Source organism: Otolemur garnettii, unplaced genomic scaffold (genome assembly GCF_000181295.1).
Source record: "Otolemur garnettii isolate 467f Iridium unplaced genomic scaffold, OtoGar3 scaffold00142, whole genome shotgun sequence".
In the NCBI taxonomy this organism is placed as follows: Eukaryota; Metazoa; Chordata; class Mammalia; order Primates; family Galagidae; genus Otolemur; species Otolemur garnettii.
In genome coordinates, this window is record NW_003852537.1 from 120,998 (window position 1) to 129,054 (window position 8,057).

The 8,057-nt window shown below is 52.1% G+C and overlaps 1 pseudogene; it reads left to right on the forward strand.

Annotated features, from left to right (window-relative positions):
• Positions 1–2,505: 2,505 nt before the first annotated feature.
• LOC111728176 lies at positions 2,506–2,613 on the forward strand (annotated as a pseudogene).
• The last annotated feature ends 5,444 nt before the right edge of the window (positions 2,614–8,057 follow it).

Here is an 8,057-nt window from a genome sequence, read left to right on the forward strand (position 1 = left end):
AAAGAGAATCACTTAAGCCCAAAAGTTAGAGGTTGCTGTAAGCTGTGACACCACAGCACTCTACTCAGGGTGACATAGTGAAACTCTGTCTCAAAAAAAAAAAAAGAAAGAAAGAAAAACTAGCTGGGTGTTACGGAAGGCCTTGTGGCAGGCACCAGCTACTTGGGAGGCTGAGGAAGGAGGATCACTTGAACCCAGGAGGTTGAGGTTACTATGAGTTAGGCTGATGCCATGGCACTCTAGCCTGGACAACAGAGGGAGACTCTGTCTCCAAACAATAAATAAATAGGGGCTGGGCATAGTGGCTGGTGCCTTTAATCCCAGCACTTGGGAAGCCAAGGCGGGTGCATTGCCTGAGCTCACAAGTACGAGACCAGCCTGAGCCAGAGCAAGATCTCATCTCTAAAAATGCTGGGCACTGTGGCGGGCGCTTGTAGTCCCAGCTACTTGGGAGGCTGAGGTAAGAGAATCACTTAAGCCCAGGAGTTTGAGGTTGTTGTGAGCTATGATGCCACAGCACTCTACCAAGGGTTACAAAGTGAGACCCTGTCGCAATAAATAAATAAAAAAAGAAATATAAATAAATAAATAAAAGACAAGTTAAAAATGTTAATTTAAAAATATAACTATATATAACTATAATGTCTTAGAGTCAATACAATATGGTAGTACACAAAATATTCTCTGATCATAATGCAATAAATCTAAAAACTAATAACAAAACAATTAAAAATAAATTCTATTACCTAGAAAAAAAATTTTTTGAGACAGAGTCTCAGTATATTGCCCTTGGTAGAATGCTGTTGGCACCATACCTCACAGCAACCTCCAACTCTTGGGCTTAAGTGATTCTCTTGCCTCAGCCTCCCACGTAGCTGGGACTACAGATGCCTGCCACAATGTCTGGCTATTTTTTTATTTTTGGTTGTTGTAGTTGCCATTGTTGTTTAGCAGGCCCAGGCTGGGTTTGAACCCACCAACCCTGTGGCTGGCACCCTAGCCACTGAGCTATGGGCACTAAGCTGTCACCTAGAATTTTAAAACCTTTTCTTAAAATCTCTTCAAAGAGATATAAATCAAAATTACAAAGTTTCAGCTCGGCGCCCATAGCACAGTAGTTATGGTGCTGGCCACATGCACGGAGTCTGGAGGGTTCAAACCCAGCATGGCTTGCTAAACAACGATGACAACTGCAATAAAAAAAAACAGCCAGGCATTGCGGTGGGCACCTGTAGTCCCAGCTACTTGGGAGGCTGGGGCAAGAGAATCACTTGAGCCCAGGAGTTTAAGATTGCTGTGAGTTATGTTGCCACAGCACTCTACCAAGAGTGACAAAGTGAGACTCTGTCTCAAAAAACTAAAAAATTACAAAGTTTCTAGAAAATAGAAATAAAGAAAAGAATACATTTAAGTCCTATGGGATATAGCTAAAGTAATGTTTAGAGGAAAATGTGTAACATTAATTATGCCAATAAATTAGAAAGAATGAAAATAAGTTAATTTAACAGCTAGAGCAGTGGCAAGTGCCCGTAGTCTCAGCTACTCTGGAAGCTGAGGCAGGAGGATTGCTTGAGCCCAGGAGTTCTGGGCTGTAGTACCCTCTGCAGATCAGGTGTGTACACTAAGTTCAGCATCAATATGGTGAGGAAGAGGAGGGTAGGGAAATGGGGTGGGGTGGGGATGGGGCGTGAGGGAGCATGCCATCTCAAACTTCAACTCTTTTCACTGCCCTCTTGTCCCAGGGTCCCCATGTATCTCGTGCTTTCCTCTCATCCCAGAGAAGAAGCTCAAGAAAGGGGTCCCTTTCCCCTTGAATCCAATCCCTGAAAGCTGTGAAGCCCTAAGAAATGGGTGGTCAAGAAAATGGGGAAAGAGGCAGTAGGGGTGGTCTGTGAGGAGGTGGGGGGTGGTTGGGAGGGCCAGGAGTCAGTCCCAGGGATGACCAAGCAGAGCTTAGGCATCCCATGCCCTCAGGTCCCTGCCCTGGCAGAAGAGGGCTCGGACCTGAAGTCAAAAAGATCTCTGTGTCTGGGAATAGAGGTGTGAGGTCCCAAGTAGGGAAGAAGAAGGGTTGTTGAAAATTGCAATGACCCTCATTTGTCCTTCTCCCCTATAATTGGGTATCCTGCATCTGTCCTCCCCACTAGAAATCCTGGGAGCTCCCTTCATCTAGACCTAGCTGTCCTCCTAGGGCCAAGATATCTGGAAGTTAAAACAGGCTGGATCCCCCACTGAGACTGGAGAGGGAGAGAAGAGAAACAGAGAATGAGGAATAGGGGAGGGAGGGAGAGCTGAAAAGGAGGGGGAAGGAAAGACTGGGATGGAGAAGGAAGATATCCCAGGAAGCATAGAAGACTCCTGCAGGGAGACACACACACACACCTGTCTACTTGGAAGGAAGGGCCTGAGAGACTATAGGAATGAATTCTCTGGAGTCACAGGAATGACTGGCTCCAAAGCAACTCACCCAGCAAGGTCAGACTTTTCATCCAAAGTCCAGATAAAATCACTTCTCAGCCTTTTGGCTAAGATCAAGTATATATCTGTTCTTATCAGTTTAATATCTGATACATCCTCTCTCCAAAGTCTAGATGGAGCCTCAATTCACCAACTGACAAGACTGTATCCTGGGCTATATTTATATGTTGTATAATACAATTTATAAATTGTAATGACAGGGCTTGAGTCTTTGGAGTGCTGTGAGGAACTGATGATGCTTAGCACAGTGTTAAGGGAGTGACTGGAAAACAACTCCACCCTCCCCCCAGTAAGTACCAATGTGGCAATAATGAAATGGCCCTTTATGAAACAAGGAAAAGGCCATAAGGTGGGAACTGTGGTAGGGGAAATAAACATATGTACACACACATACATAAATATAACCAGCCATTGTCCTCTAGGTTGCTTTCCTATAATTGCTTACTACTCAGGAGTCACATAGCTGATGGTCATAAAGATTCTTTTTTGTTTGGGGATTTTTTTGTTTGTTTGTTTGTTTTGAGACAGAGTCTAACTCAGTTGTCTTGGGGTTGAGTACCATGGTGTCATAGCTCACAGCAACCTCAAACTTTTGGACTCAAGCGATCCTCTTGCCTCAGCCTCCTGAGTAGCTGGGACTAGAGGTGCCTGCCACAAAACCCAGCTGGGTTTTTTGTTTCTTGTAGAGATGGGTCTTGCTCTTGCTCAGGCTAGTCTTGAACTCCTGAGCTCAAGCAGTCTACCAATCCTGGCCTCCCAGAGTGCTAGGATTACAGGCATGAGCCAGTGCACTGGGCTAGTCACAAAGGTTCTTAACTTTCTTCATTGTGCCCATAAATAACAATTTTTGAGGTCTCTTCTAGGCCCTGTTTTCTGGTGGAACAACTGACCCTCCCAGACCAGTGGCCCATACCAAGAAACTGACTCAATTGGTTATTTCAACACCCACCCAAGAACTGACTCAGCAAAGATGACAATTTCTACACCCCTCTGGTTCAGCCCCAGACTCAACCAATTAGCAGACCCAACTGCCTAGCCCTTTGCTAACCAAACTATCTTTAAAAACCCTTTCTCCCAAATTTGGGGGGAGATGGATTTGAGAAATTCCTCCCAGCTCCTTGCACAGTGCCTGCAACATTAAATTATTGCCCTGCTGTAACCCCTCCTATTTCAGTGTACTGACTTCCTCCTGAGCAGCTGGCAATGAACCTGTTGGGCTATAACAGTAATGCTGAGCCTGGGTGGGTCAACCCCACTGAGCTGTTCCCAGTGGTATGGACATTCACCGAAGGGCTCTGGCAAGCTACAGGACAGTTAGTCACAAGGCCAACCTCACAGCCCACATGCATTGCTACAGGCCAGGTGGCAGAATCCCAAACAGACAGACCCTCCTCACTTCTGCACACATACCCCTGCCCTGTGGCACTGTCCCTGGAATCACTGCCAGGGCCATCTGAGGAACCTATGTTTCCAGCATTCTCTCACTTAGCCAGCAAGGAGTAGCCAGGAGTTCTCTGGGTGTCAAACATCAATAGCACCTAATAAGACCTGTTTCCATGAGGCCATCCAAGATTCATTGCTAACATTTAAACCAAAACCCAAGTCGGTGCTGGCTGGAAACTGAGAGGCCCAGGCTCTGAGCAGCCAGTGGGCCATGAGCATTCCAGGCACTGAGTTATACTCTGTAATCCTGGGTTCCTTTAGGATTCTGACACCAAGGAGGAGAAGAGGGAACTCACAACTCAATGCACTGCTGAATTAAACTACATATTTTCCACATTGAGGCACACAGATTTAATAATTTTAAAAAACTACATATTTTTCTTCTCTCAGAACCATTAAAGCCCATGGACAGAAACATACTCTGAGAAAAGTGTTGCTCAATCCCAACACAAAGGCACCAAACCCCACTCCACTCTACCCCCCTGATAGAGAAGAGACTCTGATAAGCAAAAGGATACTCAATAAATTGCATTGGGAAATACTGTAAACTGGATAAATATTGAACAAAGTTGCAAAAATAAAGTGAAACTTTCTACAGACAAGTGAAAAATGTGTGAAAAAGCTCAAAACTAGCAAGAGTCAAGAGCAAGAGACAGGTGTGGTAGCCAGTAGTGCCTGTAGTCCCAGCACTTTGGGAGGCTGAGAAGGGAGAATCACTTGAGGCAAGGAGTTTGAGAGAAGCCTGAACAACATAGGGAGATTGTCGATTGTCTCTGGGGGAAAAAAAAAAAAAGGAACAGGATGGATTAGCCCCAGGAAGGAATCGTTTCACCCTGTGTGCCTCTGTGCAAAATTGGATGCAATGTTAACGCTGTTAGGCTTTAAACCTTAAGTAGGGAACACAGGAAAGGGTGGGCAGAGGGAAGAAAGTCCCTTGCACAGCCTGAGGCTCCCAAGTCTGCCACTTAACAAATGCCACTTAATAGGGGTTGACTGGGCAATGGCCTCATCAGGGCCCCTCAGGCTGGGGAAGGGGACGTGGCAGCCTAGGAAGACTTCCTTGGCCTGGACCAATCCCCTTATTGCGCTGTGCACAAAGGTACGGTGGAAGGGCCTGGGTTGGATCTCCGCAAGGTCAGGGCAGGGCCACCTGGTCTAGGACCCCTTTTCCACCCTCATCCACCTCTGACCTGGGGGCAGCTTCTCCAGGAGCCTCTCTAGACCCCTCTCAAACAGCGCCCTCCAGCGGAAGGCCACCTTATAGCATGTCCATGGAAAAGCCCTAGGAGGATTTCTGCCTAGGAGGCAGAAAGAATCAAGGATATCCCCCAAGTGACAGCTGTGGAGGGTGCACGGTCACAGAAGGTGCTGGGAAGGTTACTATGCTGGACTGTGTAGGGCAAGGCATCCTGGCTAGACAGGTCCTTGCGTGGACAAAGGCTAGGGAGAAACTCAAAGTAATAACAGGGATTGTTCCTGGGAATGGTAACCCTGGGCGACAAGCTGTCCTTGCCTTCCCTATCTCCACTGTACAGGCCTTTGAACTCATGACTATACAGATTAGGTGACACGCCTGCGTGGCACTGCCATTTTGGAGGTTGATAAGGGGCAAGCCCCGGATCACTAGGAGGCCAAAAATCCCTACAGCCTTAGGATGGAGGCAGACCTTTGCTCACTCGTTCATAGCTTGTCTCCATCGTTCTGTTACAATAATTCATAATCGCCAGGCTCAGAAATCTGCCTCAGACCCTTTTCTATCACCGTCCATGTTTCTGTCCCCTACCCCACCCACAGCCCTTACACTCGTTCTTCAGGGAACTGAACTAGGGGACATGGTCTGGCCAGTGGGGAGCCTTCAACCAGTGGGGCCTGGACGCTAACGGCGGGTGCAGGGAACCTCGGTGCCCAGACTGGGGATTCAGGGTCCGCGAGCCCAGTCTCTGAGGCCAGTGCGTCTGCCTCTGGCGCCACTTGGTGGCTGCAGCCAGGGAGCGGAGCGCGCACCCAGAGCGGAGTCCGCGTCCGCGTAGCCCAGTCCCGCGGAACGACCAAGCCGGGGTGCGCCTGACTTGAAGAGCTGGGAACCGCACGGTGCAGATCTAGGTACGACTCTGGGTTCACTTCTGGGAGAACCCAAACCCGGGGCCCCCGACTCGCTAGAGGCAGCAGTCGCATACCAGAGTGCTACGAGGCGCGCAGCAGCCAGAACAAGCATGCGCGCACGCGCGCACGCGCGCACGCGCCCACCCCGCGCTGCGCCCCGCACCGCCGCGCGCGCGCACGCACGCCCCGACGCTCCTGGGCTCCAGCCGCTCTCCCACATTGGGGCCCGCGGGCGCCTAGCCAGCAGTCAGTCGGCACGCTGCTTCTACCCACACCTCAGGCATAGCGATGTCGCTGCGGCAACATGGGTCCCATGGGTGACCGCCTAGAGGGCGGGACGTGGGGGAGCTGTGTGGCTCAGGCCCCTCGGAGCCTGCTGGGGACGCTCGGGCCAGGCCGCTCCCACCTGCCGGCTGCAGCGGCCAATGAAAGCTTGGTCTGGTGATGTCATGCCCCGACTGGACTCTGGTGACGAAAATCCGAGGTCACCCGTCAGGGAACCAGCGCAAACCCACCCGCGGGGCTTCCAGAAGTTTCCACTGCAGCAAAGGAGTGCGGCCTCGCCCCGCAGTCTTGCGCGTGCCACCACGTTGGCCTTCTTCCTCAGGTGTCCCTGAGTCACCTCTTACCCCAGGGTCTCCTTTCTCCAGGGGAGACTCCCTTATTTTCACTAGGGATCCTACGTTCACATCTCCATTCCCACAGGTGTCCCTTCATCCTCAAGACTGTCCCATATCATCTTTTCTCCACCAGTGCCACCTGGATTCCTCGGGGGAGGGGAGTTTAATCACATTTTAACGTGCCGCTCCTCCATGCCACCGGTCTGTGTCATGGCCAGAGATGCTCATTTAGTTGGACCCTTAGCCTTGTGATAACTTCCCCAGCCTCAACCAAGGCTGAGTATCCGTCCGTCTGTGAAAGTCTGTCCCTACGTTCTCTGTGACTGTCACTGACTGAGACTGTCCGTTGCGTGTGTCTGTCTCTGCGGGCTTCTGTCCTGTCTGTCACGTGGGTGTCTGCTCCGCCGCTATGGGTCTTTGGGTCGTGTCTGTCACTTCTGTCACAGCGTGTCTGTCGTCTGTCGGCGTCTGTCACTGGATTGCATCTGGGCCCCGAGTCTCTGATCTCAAGTCCGAGGGAGGAAGAGGGAGGGAAAGTGGCAGCCCGGGGAAGCAGGGAGGGGCGGGGGCGGAGACAGTGGGCGGGGGGGACGGGGGGGGGGGGGGGGCGCCGCGGGGCTCGGAGGGGGTGTGTGCGGGGGGCCGGAGGCGGTGGCTGTCAGAGTCGGCTCAGCCTGCGCCGGGAACATCGGCCGCCTCCAGCTCCTGGCGTGGCCCGGCCCGGCCCGGCCGCCTCAGGTGAGTCTGCCTTGCCGCTAGGGACCCTCTGCCCGGTCCGCAGCCCATTCGCGTCTGAGAGACGGTGTGCTCCCCAAGAGATTCGAGCCCCCAAACCGGACAGGCCTGCCCAGGGCCCCCACCCCCATTGCCCCACACTCATCCGTAACTCTTCACTCGCCGCCGCACTTACCGACACCCGCGCGAGAGCCCGCGCCCCACCGGTACGGCTTCTCATCTCGAATTCTTTCGGGGACCCCCGAGCGCCCCTTCCTCCCTAGCTCTTAAATCCCAGGCCACTGGAAGACAGCCCCTAATTGGGGCGGAACCCAAACTGCGCAGGTTCTTAGCGCCGGCTGGGTCCCCCATCCCAAAAGCCGGAGCTCAGCGCCCCTGCGCAGCGCCCAGCAGAGGCCCAGGACCCCGCTCCCGCGGAGACTCCATCTCTATTTTTGGGGAAGAGGACGCTCAGCGGAAGCCCCGCGTTATAATTAGCGGCACTCGGGTTTCCTAGTTAATCTCCAGCACCACCACCACCCCCAGTTCAGGGCGACGGGGGATGGGTGAGGGGTGACCGCCGGGAGAGGGGGGAGTTCCCACCCGGGGAATTTTGATCCCTTGGTTGGAGATGCCGGAACCGCAGCAGCTGCTGCCCCAAAATAGCTCCCCTGCCTCTGCAGCCAGGGATCTCCGGAG